Source organism: Scardinius erythrophthalmus, assembly GCF_964197995.2.
Source record: "Scardinius erythrophthalmus genome assembly, chromosome: 24".
In the NCBI taxonomy this organism is placed as follows: Eukaryota; Metazoa; Chordata; class Actinopteri; order Cypriniformes; family Leuciscidae; genus Scardinius; species Scardinius erythrophthalmus.
The window spans coordinates 5,155,679-5,171,356 of NC_138244.1; the positions used below are offsets into that span (position 1 = coordinate 5,155,679).

At 40.4% G+C, this 15,678-nt stretch overlaps 1 protein-coding gene across 3 annotated transcripts in view; it reads right to left on the reverse strand.

Moving 5' to 3' along the window:
• Positions 1–14,066, reverse strand: part of LOC308684452 (DENN domain-containing protein 2A) — a 41,797-nt gene extending 27,731 nt beyond the window's left edge. The window contains exon 1 of one of the 3 annotated variants that reach the window (XM_081355677.1): positions 13,781–14,066. The gene's annotated coding sequence lies outside the window, so the exon portion shown is untranslated. Of the gene's footprint in view, positions 1–3,170; positions 3,226–7,154; positions 7,188–13,780 lie in introns of those variants that run through there. The other 2 variants (XM_081355678.1, XM_081355679.1) reach the window with 2 other exon arrangements.
• Positions 14,067–15,678: the final 1,612 nt, after the last annotated feature.

Below are 15,678 nucleotides of genomic sequence, written 5' to 3' on the forward strand. Positions count from 1 at the left end.
ACACATGTGAGATTACTCTTTATCACTGGAGAAACATTTGAGACATCAAAAAGGCCACTTTTGACTTTTGAGGGCATTGCAGTTCTGTCAGATACTTAATATTCATTAGATAAGTGTACAAATCACATGATCACATGAGTGAAGGGTCATCAGGAGCCCTCAGTAATGTTATGCAAGCGACTAACAGCAGATCTTTATCATTCCTGAGACACACAGAGCAGATACAGAGGGAAGAGATGACATGCTTATTCAGTTAGAGCGCAGAAAACGTTTTTTTCCCGGCAGACAAGAAAAGCTTTTAATGTGTGCGATAACGGCTGCAGAGTAAACATGTCAGTTACAGATGGTTTGTGTGCTTGTTTTGTTATACTTATGAACTTTTAAGCCAACTAAGACCTTTATAAATACATAAATAATGTCCTGATTGAAATCTCAAAATGCCTAAATGTGTCTGACGTGTTTTTTCAGATTTGTAGCACAAAAACGCTTCTAGATACGCATATTCTTTTGGTGCATTATTATTCCAAAATGTGTCAGCATAGAGTCAAAATGATGATGCTAATGTTTGTTAATTGCAAAAAGAAATGCATGTTTTTTTTAACAAACAGAAGCTGGAGGTCAACACAAGTATAAGTGTACAAGTTCTGTGTGTTGAAGAAGTTATTTAACTTGGCAAATTTCCTTGGATTCAGCAAAAGAATGTAGATTCGTCACATTTAGTGTACATAACAGCATTATATGAGTGGAACGATGTGTAAAAATGTGAGTGTGTCAGGCGATGTGAGGAGGAGACCTAATGGAAATGGAAGACCATCTGCGTTTAGCTATAAATCTTTTCATTTTTTCTCCGTCATTCTCTCTCACTCGGATCAAGACTAGCTAGCCAAACCCTTCTTGCAGAGCTGGATTGTAGGAGGGTTTCATAAGGGACATTCATGAACACACACATGCAAACAAAGGGTCAGATTCACAAAAGCCAGGTCAAATCCGCATGACATCAGCGGGAACGTTCCAGAATCCGGCATTACGGACCATATGTTCATTCACTGATACTGTAAAAAGAAATTCCAGGACTTTTCTGGTTTTCAAGGACTGCAATCAGAGATCGCACTTATCAAACAATATCGTTAGGATTTTTTTAAAGATTTTTAAAACTCAAATTACAGATTTACAGTATACAAAATACAACTTACAACAAATTTAATCATATATATTAAATACAAAGTATATAATGGCTATTGTTCAATAAATTATATTATAATGTTGGCGTACTTTGTATCGAGAAAAAGTTTTGATGAGGGTTTAGCAGACGGGATGAAGTGTTAATTTTGCGTGAAAAGATTGTATTTGTGTGTTTTTTTTTCGGAATTTTTTTTATTTCATATACAGTAGTCAACATTTGAAGTGGATCAAAACCTTTCATCAAAGTTATACATGAAGTTTGAACACCTGTTCTCATCTTAGGACAACTTTGACTCACTTTTTTGATCCACTTCAAATGTGTGCTTTTGTATACTGTATTTAAATAAGTCAAGTACCTCTTCATAATTATGGCTGTTTTCAAGGGTTTTCCAGGGGCCGGTTTAACAAAGATAGACTTTGACTATGGCTTAGATATAGTAGATAGTCAGACTTCAGATAGACATCTAAATCAGACCGTTGCACAAAGCACTTAAGACTCTGACTATCTTAAGTAGGACTACACTGCAATGCATTCTGGGTAAAATAAGACACTTTTCAAAACAAAAAACATGGCGGATCGAGTAAGCGCATTCAACCGCTCAGTGCAGTTTACCCCAGCGGAAAATATGTGTTTGTTGGAGGAGTATAACACTTACAAGGACATGAGCCATTTCCCCTTTTCTTTTGGCTGTTTGTAATGTAACTGATTGTTACTGCTGGTTGCCAAGGTAACAGAGTCTTAGACATAAGTTAGCCTGGCGGTAAGGTGTCTAATTCTTTTGGTCTAAATTAAGTCAGTCTTTATTTTTTGTGAAACAGTCTAACTTGCATTAGACTAGTCTATGAGCAAATTTTAGACTCATCTAACACTATAGACCGGTCTAAAATAGCTTTGTGAAACCGGCCCCAGGGCTTACATTTCAAAGTACTTTACGCACCTTGTATGAACCCTGACTGCAACTTACAAACGCAGGTTTTAGTGCTGAAATACAGAGAGTGCACTCAAAAATAGCATAATTTACTCATTCTCATGTTTTTTTCCTTGCTTCCTTCATGAGAACACTAAAGATGCTGTTAAGCTGAATGTTCAAGAGCGCATGGTGATTTATAAAGCTAGAAAAAGACTAATAAATGTATTGCGTTTGACTTCAGTCCACCTTGTAATTGCATGCGAAAGAGTGGCCAGTGCATTATTAAAATGCATGCTTTTGTAATTTGGAAGGACTTAAGCGTGAATACATGATGAGAGAGTTTAATCGCTTTATGTTTTGAATGTAGCGCAGTGATGAAATCTCTCCTGAAGGAATGTTTTCTCAGTTCGAGATGTGTCACGTATCCGTGCTGAACAAGTGACCGAGATGTCGAGGAGAGCCAGCTTTAGCTCTGTTTCTCCTCCTCCTCACAGCTGGTTCTCATAAAGCCTTCACTTGGCTGTGGCCCTGAGGGCCCTCGAACCGATGACATCATGCTCTCTGCACTTCTCCAAAACAGAGAGATAGATGTGTGATTTCCACAGAGAGAGGACAGCTTGGCCGTCACTGATATCGTGAGCCAAATCGCAATCACATTTACTCTTCGTTCTCTGTCTTTCCTGTTCGCGGGTTTACATTCTGCTGACACGAACAGGAACGCACTCAGTAAATCTGCCAAATAACTCAGATACTTGCTAACTGAGGATGCAAGAAAAATACATTTAGGAACTATTCCCATTAGACCCAAGTGGAATCTGCCAACTTTTCCCACATTTTCTGCATTGGTTTCGGGGGTGGCGGAACATGCAGAATTACGCAGAATGAATTTAAAAAGTTTTGTGGCTTTGAAAGAAAAAGTTCCACTTAAACTTTCTGTTTCAAAAGGAAATGCATCAACACAGACTGCGCTTGTCAAGCCATTTGTCTTTAAGTTCGGTGAAATGTGTTAAAGCTGAGAGTAGTAAACTCTTAAAGAGAGATAAAAACATCAGCAAATTAACCAAAATATTTACAAACCTGAGATACAGTATATGGAACGTTTCAATTCTGCGGAATACACACACACTCTCACACACACACACATTCACACGCACACACACACACACACACACACACACACACACACACACACACACACACACACTCACACTCACACTCACACTCACACTCACACTCACACTCACACTCACACTCACACTCACACTCACACACACACACACACACACACACACACATTCAAACACAAACACACATACACACACATCCATCCATGCTACATTTACTGCTCTGCCATTGTTATCCTCTACTGGAGAGGACAAGCTTTAGACAGGAACACTTCTAGGTCGGCCACAGAATGAGACAGGAAGTGGAGAGGATACGGCAAACAATTCATCTCACCACTGTGAATTGTTGTGCATTTGAATCGCAGCTATGTTCCCTGTAGTTGCGGTGTCTGGATTGTAAAACATTACAATAACGTTCCAATAACTTATTGTTAATGATACTCTTCCGGGACATGGAGGAGGATGATGGCTGTTTACATTTGCTTCGGGTCAAACGAGCACAGTGAAACCGTAGAAGTTGTAATTATGGTTTTAAGACAGAACCACATGACCAACCGCGCGACACTTTAGGCCTCAGGGGAGAAAACGGCATGACAAACTCTTGTTTTCTTGTTTACGCAAGCGTTAGCTAGGGGCGACATCACGGATAGTTAGTCACACAGGAAGAGAGATAACAGGATGTGGAATTACAAGACCCCAGTAATCTCTCATGTGTCTCCTCTGGGGGTTTAAAAGAGATCTCAACAATGTTTCACAATGTGCTCAGATTTGCCAAGATATTATTATCTGCAATCAAATGTTAATCTAATTTAGGAGAGTCGGTTTGATCATATTCCCCTAGGAAAGAAAGCGTCTCTTTAATGTCTCAGTTGTTTCTCCTTGACAGCAAAATTGAAGACTTTCTGTTTCTAATGAGAAAAAAACATGTCTCCTCTAGAGATTCAAGAGAGATCTCAACATCTCAAACGATAGTTAGGTTTTCCAAGAAGTCTGCAATCAAATGCCAGAGATCTCAGTATGAACACGCACATTTCTTAAACTCTCTCAAGACCAAAAGGTTTGAGTTATACTATGTTTCATTGTGTAAACGTTATAGATTTTAGGTATCTTGGCAAATCCGAGACTCTAAAAACCAGTAAAGGCAAAAATCAGACAAAAATCATTGGTTCTCCAAAAAATAGATTAAAGGTCAATAACTAAAGTCACAAATCATGGAGACCATCTGATTTTGATCTGAAGAGGAAAACCAATGTACGCTTTTCCTTGGATTCCAAATGTAACTGAAGGTCGTGAAAACTTTCAGACCTTCACTCTGGCGGTTTGGTTTACATTCACTCTGGAAATGTTGATTTTGAGAGTGAGCTGAGGGCAAAAAAAAAGAGAGGAGAGGAGGAGAGAGAAACAAGAGGTTCAGTTGCTTGGTGGATCGTTGACTCCGGAAGAGGACTTTCCCAAGCTCTCGCCACGCAGGGCTCCGATGGGAATAGCGAAGGGAATTGTAGGAATCTGTCTGCGCTGAGGCGCATAGGGCCGGTGGGAATGGCCAGGCGGAACCACAGAAGCGTGAGGGAAAACAGGAAGTGTAACTGGAGATCTGGCTTCGAGTCAAGCCAAGAGCGGAGAAAAAGTTGCGGTATGCGAGTATAGGGGCCACCGTGAGTTGCGCTGATCGAGGACCACCACCTATATCTAAGATTAGCATTGTAGTTCCTACATGAGATCGAGACAACGCCACTCAGATCAGACAGAAAGAGACAGATTTTACTGCCATGGATATCCATTTCAAGTGGATTCTGGGTAAAAATTCTAATCCCCCAAAAACCACGGCCACCAAAAATGATCTTTTTCTTCATTCTGCATCCTCAGGATGCTTCACGACTCTGGGAGAGAAAGGCATTGGATTAAAAATGCTTTGTTTTATCCTGATCGGACCAAACATGTGTACTCAAGATGACCTCTCATCACCCCCATCCTTCCCTTGTAAATGTCCAGGTTTAAGGATACAAACAGGGACAAAAACCGAAGCTCAGCCACATGACTCCCGGAAAGGAATAGTCTTTGGAAATGGTTTTCCCTTGTAATACAAGAACTCCAGAAGATCCATAAACTTGGAAACTGCATGTTCCTCTGCAAACATTACCAGCTTTAATGCATCACCGGGTGTTAGAGCACAGATATTTCCATGATTTTCAGGGCAGGATTGTGACCTAGCATGGAAAACAGGCGTTTATATATTAAAAAAGGGCTTGTGCACATTTTATAGAATGCTCTTTGAGAGCCAATTTGGTTAGTTTTTGATCAGTTATCCAAACCACTTCTGCCAATTTTATCCCGCAACTTTGCCTCCAGTTACAATTTGCTAATGTTCCCCTGCAGCCTTCCCAACACAAACATCTTATCCTCTTCAAGGTCCGTGCCTAGAAGGTAAACCTCACTGAGATTCACATTTGCTGCTACAATGTTTATGGCTATAAGGGTTAGGATTACTGCATGACACCAAATAAAAACAGTATAGGAATTTGCACAACTAAGCTAGCATCTCAACATGACCCTGACTCAAACAAGATGTTTTCCCCTCAAAAAAGCAGGGTATTCTTATGATACGTGATACAGGATTAGTTAACAAGGTTGCACATGTACATACCAGGCTGTGTGTTTGAGCGCGACTGTAACAACTAAAGCATTGTGTGAAATCTCGGCCAGGTGCGTCTCCACTTGCACAGGAGGACAAACTGTGTAACTCACATTACCTGAAACACCTCTGACAGGGAAACAGAGCTTTGATGAAAGAACAACATGAACTTATCAGTCGTGCTGAATATAAAACTAATGACTTAATAATACCCTTCCAATATAAAAAAGTGAACATTGCAGGTTTGGTTTACCAAATAAATTGGATTGAGGTCTTACAAGTAATTACAAGTCATTAGTTTCATTATTTGTCCCTCAACAAAAGCATATCTCACCTGGTTTTCCTTTAGGACTCGCATTTTACAACGCCATCCAATACAATTCCTGATCCGTAAACCACATTTTTATCATATTTTATTGTACTTTGTTCACGGTTTTCTTGAATGAAGGCTTGTTACTCAACCTGTCCATGTTGGCATCTGTCTAATTCAACTAGATTCTACCAAATGATTAACAAATTAGCACCAAGCTACTGTAGAGTCTGATTGGACACACTGGCTTTTATTCGTCAACAACTGCAGATATGAAAGAGCTTTCTCCTTCCTTTAAAAATGTAATAAGCAAACAGGGTGAAAAGTTGAAAGTCTTGAGTGTTGCATGACAGTGCTTGACCAGTGAGAAATGCAGAAGACAAGAAAAAACTTGACTCTTCACTCCGAGAGTTCAATGAATTGGAGAATGTTGACACGAGTCATGTGAAAGGGCCTTTAGGCTGCACTTCTTAGATGGTTTGCTGTTTCCAAAAAGCTGTAATTGGTTGCAGATTGGAAATTTGCAGGCAGAGAAAGAGCGAGAGAAGAAAAGAAGGCAGTATTAAAGTGCTTTAGAAGGTAAAGAGGTATTTCAAACAACCCACGCTAGGAGAGGAAGAAGAAACATCCCACGTTCCAGATGGGGAAGAATGGATTGTTTTACTCCGCCTCACCCACATTCTCCTTTTTATTTTCTTCTTGTTCCTTCCTTCCTGTCGTCTTGACTCTCCATGACACTTCCACGTCACATCTCTTGTCTTTGCACAAATCACATGTCCTAATCTGGCCTTGATGATGAGCATTGCAGTTCATCCTATTCTCTGAAAGTACTTTGAGGACTGACAATTGATCTTTCTAATGATTGATTGATGAAATATAGTCAGTTTCCTCTTTTTACCACCCACATAATGCAGATATACAGGGTTATGACTGTCCTTTGAACAATGTTAAAGGTTTAGTTCACCCCAAAATTTAAACTGTCACTATTTACTCACCCTCATGTCATTGCAAACCCATTTCTTTCTTCTGTAAAACACAAAAGGAGATATTAAACAGAATGTTTACAAGGATGTTGTTAAAAACGTACCATGACCATGACCTATTAAGCTCCAAAAGCACAATAAAAGTAGTCAACTCGTGCAATACAAAGTTCTGTCACGAAACTCAAGATGGCACAGACCGATTGGTCCTTAAAGGGATGGTTCGGAGTAATTTCAACCTAGGGTCCTTTGCACCATGACCTCGAGCCAAACACCCCCCCAGAAGCCTTTTTCCCTTGGTTGAACATTATTAAAGTTAGAGCTTATTTAGAGATATCAGCCGAATGGCTTAGTGCAGGCGCTAATGGATCCTACGATGTATCTGGTAAATTACCCCACTGATAATGCCCAGAATGGTACCAAACTTCTATAGTAGTACAAATAGGTTCTGTACTCATAAAACGAGGCATTGTAAAGTTTGTAAGTACATCAGGAGTTTATTTAAATAACACTTGCCTGATGGCTAATGCTACTGCTAACCCAGACGTCGACGTGATTTGGGAAAAGCACGTAAAAGTCCTGGCAGAAAGCGATGCATAAGGATATAGTGTAACGACAGCGATCTATTCCACCAAGAAGAAAACACATATCAACAGTGTCATATCCATTACCAAGCCAAACATGATGAGAGTTGTCATGACAGCACTATTTTCCAAGTCTTCTGAAGTTATATCCTAACTTTCATTGGGGAACAGACTAAAGTTTGCGTATCTAACTTTGATTTAAATGTGTTGCATGACGCGTCGCACCTGGTTTGATGTCAACGATGCCCAAAGGCATTGGGTGATGCGTGTGACGTTACGATAAGGTAAGCTTAAAAAACGGAAGCATGGGAGCTCTGATGGATAAAGACTTAAATTTTGGTCTGTTACACACACAAAGTTAGCGTATGATTTCAGAAGACTTATGCGAGTCCAGGGCTTGACATTAACTTTTTTGTTCACCAGTCACTGTGGCTCGTGGTTCTCCAAAGTTACAAGCCACTCAGAATTTTCACTGGCCACAATTCTGACATCGATACCATGGGGAAAAACTGCCATATAGATATGTTTAATATCATCTCATAATTTGGCAGCCGTTATATTAGGCTGCTGTCACTTTAAGACCTGACATACTGATCCATTATACTTTTTTATATAGCCAATATACTTTACTTTATGTGTGCACTTTGGGTGTGAGCACAAAATCTGCGGGAATGAGTAAAATTATGCTCAAAACGCGCAATCCCACGCCGAAATTAAAGCCCTATAACACCAACAATATTCATCCGGAGCAAATGAAGCGAGTGAGTGAGGAGAGGCGGGTTTGTGTGTAACTCGCTGTCGGAGAGATTAGAGAGCGAGAACGCGCAGCTGGTATCGTGTCTCCTGCGGAAGAGTTTCAGATATTTCAGTATCGATATGTATCGAAAAATCTATATTTTTGCAACACTGGAATGCACTTAATTTATTATTTCAGATGGCTTTTTAAAAGATTACATTTGAAAAATGTATATTATATAAAATTCAACCAGCCAAAGTGGCTAGTAGGAGTGACTGCATTAAACACCACTGCTGAAATACACACACATTTGGCAGGTCGGCGGGTGTTGATGTCAAGCCCTGTGGACAACTTTTGTCGTTTTAGGAGCTGAGGTCACTGTAATATTCTTTAAAACTTGGAATGACATGAGGATGAGTAAACTACGACACAATTAAACCTTGATGTTTGCTCTGTCCCTTTCTATCTCTATTCTTGAGTCCTACAAAAACCACTGAACCTTGACTGAGACGGCATCAGAGCGACAGCTTGCAGGCACGGCTCCTTAAGGAGTGGGGGCTGGAAACTCAAAGAGTTATAAAAGAAGGAGGGTTACAGAGGAGAAAGACGGGAAGGAGAAGAAGGGGTGGAGGTCAGTAATCACAGCATCTGCGGTCCGTTCCCTTCCACTACAACACAAAGCCCCGGAGCTCACGGATTCCTGAGCAGCCAGAATTCCCTCACACGCACTGCAGGGCAAATTCTACAGCTGTTGCCGTGGAGACAACCAGAGCTCAGAACGGCAGTACGGCCCTGTGTCCACCAAAGCATTTTTTTCACGCTCCTGGCGTATTTTTCCAATTGTTTTCAATGGGAGCGCCACGTTTTTAAAAAACCATGAGCGTAATGAGGTGCTGAGCGTCTTTTTCACGCTGAAGTGCTCTGTGTTTTTTACCAGTCACCGAGAGTTGAAGAATGTTCAACTTTGGGTAAAACGCAACGCTCATCACTGTCACTTTTTACCCAGTGGAGGAGGGGCGGGACAAATACCACTCCGACTAACCGTCACATTCTGCTTGTACAACGTCAACAGAGGACAACAACATAAGGCCGCGTGTCCACCAAAGCCGTATCCAGATCTGACGAAGACCTTCGCTTGGACCCGATGACAACGCAGTGCTGAAGTGCCTACTAGTCTCTCCCTATGGAGGATCCCTTTCCCACTCTACAGATAAAGCGTTGTCGGGAAACTCAATTCGCGTACCTACCCCGAAGTGATAAAATAAAATAAAATTCAGTATCAAGATTTATAAGGAAAGACCAGTACTTTGTTTAAGCTTGGTTTGTAGGGAATTACAAACCTGCGCACATATGTTCAAACACACATAACTATAGAACCAATTCTTAATGCGCATGTGACCGCCATCAGCGTTTCTCACAGGTTCGCGTTTAAAGTCTGTGTAGAGAGAATGGTGTCGTCTTAGCGGCCCCTAATTTCACACAACAAATGAGCGACGGAAGCGACTCAATCAAAACTAACTTTAGCTGGAAAATAACTTTATTAAAGAACCACTATAAAGCCAAAACAATCTCTGTTACCTGCTTTGAAACAATCTAAATTGTTAAAAGCGCTATATAAATGAAGATGACTTGACTTGACCAAAGCGTTTTTAGCACGGTGAAAACGCCTTACTGTGGGGGCGCTAGAGAGCGTTTTGGCAGCGCAACGCTTTTGTTTTGTTTTTGTTGTTTTTGATGCTTTGCTTGCTATTGGTGCGTTCAAGTCCTCCTGGGAAGTGCGTACTTACGAGGTGGGAAGTCGTGTTTACGTTGAAGTCACATTCGCCGGAGTAAGACGGCGGTGTACTTTCTCTTAATTAATTACACAAAAATACAGCAAGATTCTTAAACTCTAGTTTTAGAAAATGCAGAACAAAGAAATCTGCATCAGGTGTGCTTTGCTTTTTTATGTTTTTATTTATGAAGCCACAGCAAACTTTATCGTTACATATTACATTGTTATATTATAATGCCATCATATTCTGTGCAGGTAATAGCTTACTTCGCTCTAAATAGAAAAGCCTGACAATGTCACTGCTAAATACCTTTAAGTATTGTGGTATTCCGAAATGTTTCTCACTGACACCCCCCCAACTCGTAAAGATCGGGGCTTAAAGAAAATCCCGAGCTTCCCACTCGTATTTACGACATTTTGTGGTGGCGTTCATGTGCGTTCAACACGATCTTTAAGAGATGACTAGGAGGCACCATATGATACGGGTTTTCTGCGAAAGCGTAACTAGTATCTAATTTTACAGGTCGTTTGTTTCTTTGTTGTTTCTATCTAAAAATGTCGATAGATTATAAAGTATTTGCTCTGGCTCTTGTTTGAAATTATTTTGTTCCGTTATTATGCTTCTTGTTGTCCTCTGTTGACGTCGTACAAGCAGAATGTGACGGTTGGTCGGTGTGGTATTTGTCCCGCCCCTCCTTCACTGTGATTGGACGGCTGGGTAAAAAGTGACAGTGATGAGCTCTGCTGTGTTTTACCTAAAGTTAAACATTCTTCAACTTTCGGCGACTGGTATAAAACGCGAGCTCTTCAGCGTGTATAATAATACGCTCAGCGCCTCGTTACGCTCATGACTTTTTAAAAACGCAGTGCTCCCATTGAAAACCATTGGAAAAATACACCAGGAGCGTGAAAAAACGCTTTGGTGGACACAGGTCCCAAGGAAACATTCCCAAAGGTTGCACTGTAAACCAGAAGGGTTTCGCTGACAGAAAAACATGAAGCATCTGGTCTGTCACAGGATGCATTTACATGTGTATGACGCTTCTGCAAACACAGTAGGCCTACAATAGACACAGATGTCTGTTCCCACATGTCGCAGGAAATCACACACACAAAGACTCACCAACATATACACACTACGTCAAGCATCACTAGCTCATTTATTATCATTAGAGATATGAACATAAGTAATTAACTCATCTTGCAGAGTTTGTGCTCCAGACATGGATTATTCCTAAAATCAGTGATCAGACTTACGGGGCCGAAAAAATACTTACATTGAATGAGGGACTCAAGCCATATCTACAGATCAGAAGATCACAGTGACCATCTATTATACAACACAGAACACAGTACCAACCACATAGTAACACCCTAGCAACCCTCCAAAACACCCTAGCAACCAAATAGCAACACCACTAACAATCATTCAGACCAACTAGCAACATCCTAGCAATCACCTGACATCCACCTAGCAACACGCTAGCAACCCCCAGAACACCCTAGCAACCACCTAGCAACACCCCAACAATCATTCAGACGACCTAGCAACCACCTAGCAACACCCCTAGCGATCATTCAGACCATCTAGCAACATCCAAGCAATCATCTACAACACTTCTACAGGTAAGAACTACTAAAAATCAAGTTCCTGCATTCAGTTCCAAAGGTTCCCAATAAACAAACCAGATGGAAAAATGTCCCTCTGTTGGCTCACTCAATCCTGTTCTTTCCTCCTCAACTCATCCTTTGACCTCGTGACTCTTTATTAGAGTCATTTAAAGTGAGCCATTAGTCACAGACCAGAGACAAACAACTTAACTCTCTCTCTCACACACACACACACACACACACACACACACACACACACACACACACACACACACACACACACACACACACACACACACACTCAAACACACACTGCTTACTCAGAACTGATAGCTACGTGCCTATATTGATCACTTTGTCTCGGTACGTCTGCCGTCTGAAAAAAAACGGAGCAGAAGTTTGATGTGTCATATTGGAAAGACTGTGGGATTCTGGGAATTTCCTGTCCCTCGTTGCGAAAAACAAAAACATTTTAGTCCTAAATAGCAGTTGCAAATAAAAGCACGAGGACGAGTCACTGCAGAAATATCCCACGCAGAATATGTTCTCTGCTAAGAAACACCAAAAATAGACATAAACTGATTCAAAATTGATTCAGAGGTCCAACACTCTCGGTTCTTTTGATATTTACATAATTTATGAATTATGAAGTCATGCCTCAGTCAAACTCTCACTCAGACTGTTAATAAACCATCAACCATCAGATATCTATCAATCTATCAATCTATCTATCAATCAATCAATCAATCAATCAATCAATCAATCAATCAATCAATCAATCAATCAATCAATCAATCAATCAATCAATCAATCAATCAATCAATCAATCAATCTATCTATCTATCTATCTATCTATCTATCTATCTATCTATCTATCTATCTATCTATCTATCTATCTAAACTATCCACCCATCCACCCTCCATCCATCTATCCATCTATCCATCTATCTATCCTCTCTCTTCTTTAGCCAGGAATGCACTGATTAACAGTTTCCCTCTACTAGTAACTTTGAACTTTCAGCCTTTGAACTACAAACCAGCTCGAACTACAATCACTTCACAAACAAACCAGTTTGTTCTGAAAAACACTAGTTGTTCTACTTTAAACGGCATACATTTAAACAATGCAAATTACACACACATACACAGGTTCAGTTAGCTATTTAAATGAGGACATACCATAGACTTTTATATACTGTATACATTATTCAAACTAATCATGAAGACTAAAGACTAGATAAAGATAAGATTTTTCCTTATTTTTGTATTTGTAATATATTTATTTTATTTATCTTTTTATTTTTAGAATTGTTTTTTACCATTACCATTTTTATCATGGAGGTTTTGTCAGAGGCAATTTTGTTCCCAAAAGTAAACACACACTCACACACACACACTCACACACACACACTCAGACTCACGCACACACTCACAGACTCACTCACACACACAAACAAACACACACATACACACACACACACACACACACACACACACACACACACACACACACACACACACACACACACACACACACACACACACACACACACAGACTCACGCACACACTCACACTCTCTCACACACGTACAGACTCTCAAACACACACACACACACACACACACACACAGATTCTCTCTCTCTCTCACACACACACACACACACAAACAAACAAACACTCACACACGCACACACAGACTCACGCACACCCACACTCTCTCTCTCACACACGTACACTCTCTCAAAAACACACACACAGATTCTCACTGACACTCACACACACTCTCTCTCACACACACCCACAATCTCTCTCACACACACACACACGTTTCTTTCTCTTTCTCTCTCTCACACACACTTACACAGATTCTCTGTCTCTCTCTCTCACACACACACACACACACACACACACACACACACACACACACACACACACCTTGCTCTGTTGCTTGCGTCCTGCAGTAGTGCAGTGGTCTCTCATTTTGTGAAATCTGACCCCAGGAAAGACGGCATCCACTCTCATGATCAGATCAGTTATTCCCTTCTTCTTCTTCTTCCTCTTCTTCTCTTCCTCCCTCTTCCTCCTCACGCACACGTTCAGCTGATTAAATCCTCTTTCTTCCCCAGCCGGTCCTCGTGTTTCCTGCAAACAGCACGGTCGCTCTGATACACTCAAACTCCAACTTTATCTCTCTCCAGTGTTTCTGCCTTCCTCCTCTCTCATTCTCTTTTCCCACCCCTCCTCTTTCCCATCGGAGTCTTTCTCCTCCTCCAAACCCCCCACTGCTGAACTAATCTGCAGCTGGACGAGTGATTGGACGCCCGGTTACTGTGGAGACCAAGTGTCCTGCTTTAAAAGTCGACTGGAGCACACACACAAAAAACATCCATCCATCCGAATGACCGGAAGCTCCAAAAAGTATTCGGATACTTCAGCCATTCTTAAAAATGGACCTGCAGCAAATAATAATCTCAGGTTATTCAAATCAATCAAAACTAAGTTTATCTGGACAATAACTTTATTCTAGAGCTGCTGTAAAGCCAAAACAATCTCTGTTACTGTAATTTCCTATTATCACTGTAAAGCTGCTTTGAAACAATCTATATAGTTGTATATAGCGCTGTATAAATGAAGGTGACTTGACTTGACAGGTGAGATCTCTCAAATGTTTCTCCCATACGGAAACAAGATGAAATAGAAATCAAATAGAAACTTTTCCTTACGTCTCTCCTATTTCTCCTTAGAAAAGATTAAAGGGGTGGTATAATGCCCTTTTTACAAAATGTAAAATAAGTCTCTGATGTCCCCAGAGTGTGTATGTGAAGTTTTAGCTCAAAATACGCACCGTTTTTGTGTGTGTCCCTTTAAATGCAAATGAGCTGCTGCTCCCGGCACAAGGGGCGGAGCTTCAACAGCTTGTACTCACACACACATGCACTGAAAATTTCAAAACCTTTTAGCCTTTTATGTTCAAACCGGAGTCAGACAAAGATGGAGAGACTCAAGAAGTGACAACATTCTGAATGGTTAGTTGATGAATTTATGCAGCTTATGTGTAATCTTCTAGTCATTGATTAGCATATTCTGTCATGATAATCTATAAATCGTGTTCAGGGGGCGGGGTTTATGTAAATTTTAGGGTTTGTGATGTCACTAACCCGGGAGGAATGTTGTGTAGTCTCTACCAGCCGTTTGTTGTAGTAAAGCGAATTCTTTAAAAGCAAATCTCTCCCTTTGCTTTGAACTTTGAGTGTCGTAACTTTGCAGATGTTGTTTATGATCAAACAGCAACATTACACACTAACTAAAGTTAGAAAAGTCAAATCATAATCAACCACCCCTTTAAGTTAAGGATCGTAAAAATGTCTCAAACTACTGTACGCTCAAGTTTGCAATCAAAATACAGACTTTTTTTCAGTGAAAATTAATGTGCATCATTTAGTGAATGTTTGAGCTCATATCTCTGACTTTTGATCATTTTTGAAAAATTTTCACTCTTACTGTATGACAACTTTTGAGTCCCTGAGAAGCATCTGCCTCTAGGTTGGACACTGCAGTGTAACTGAGCAATAATTGTATTACAATGTATTTGAATCAACTGGAGATTTTCAACTATGATCATGTTCAACTAACACAAAGTCACACAGTACTTCTGTTTTATCATATCAAAACGTTCTAATGCAATGACATTCAGACATTTTGTGTGTGTATAGGTGTGTGTCACTGTATTCTGCTCATAAATTGCTTTTTCATAGGCAGTTCTCAGCTGTGTTGAGAAAAATATTAAGCTGTTTTCAACATTGATAATAATCAGAAATGTTTCTTGATCATCA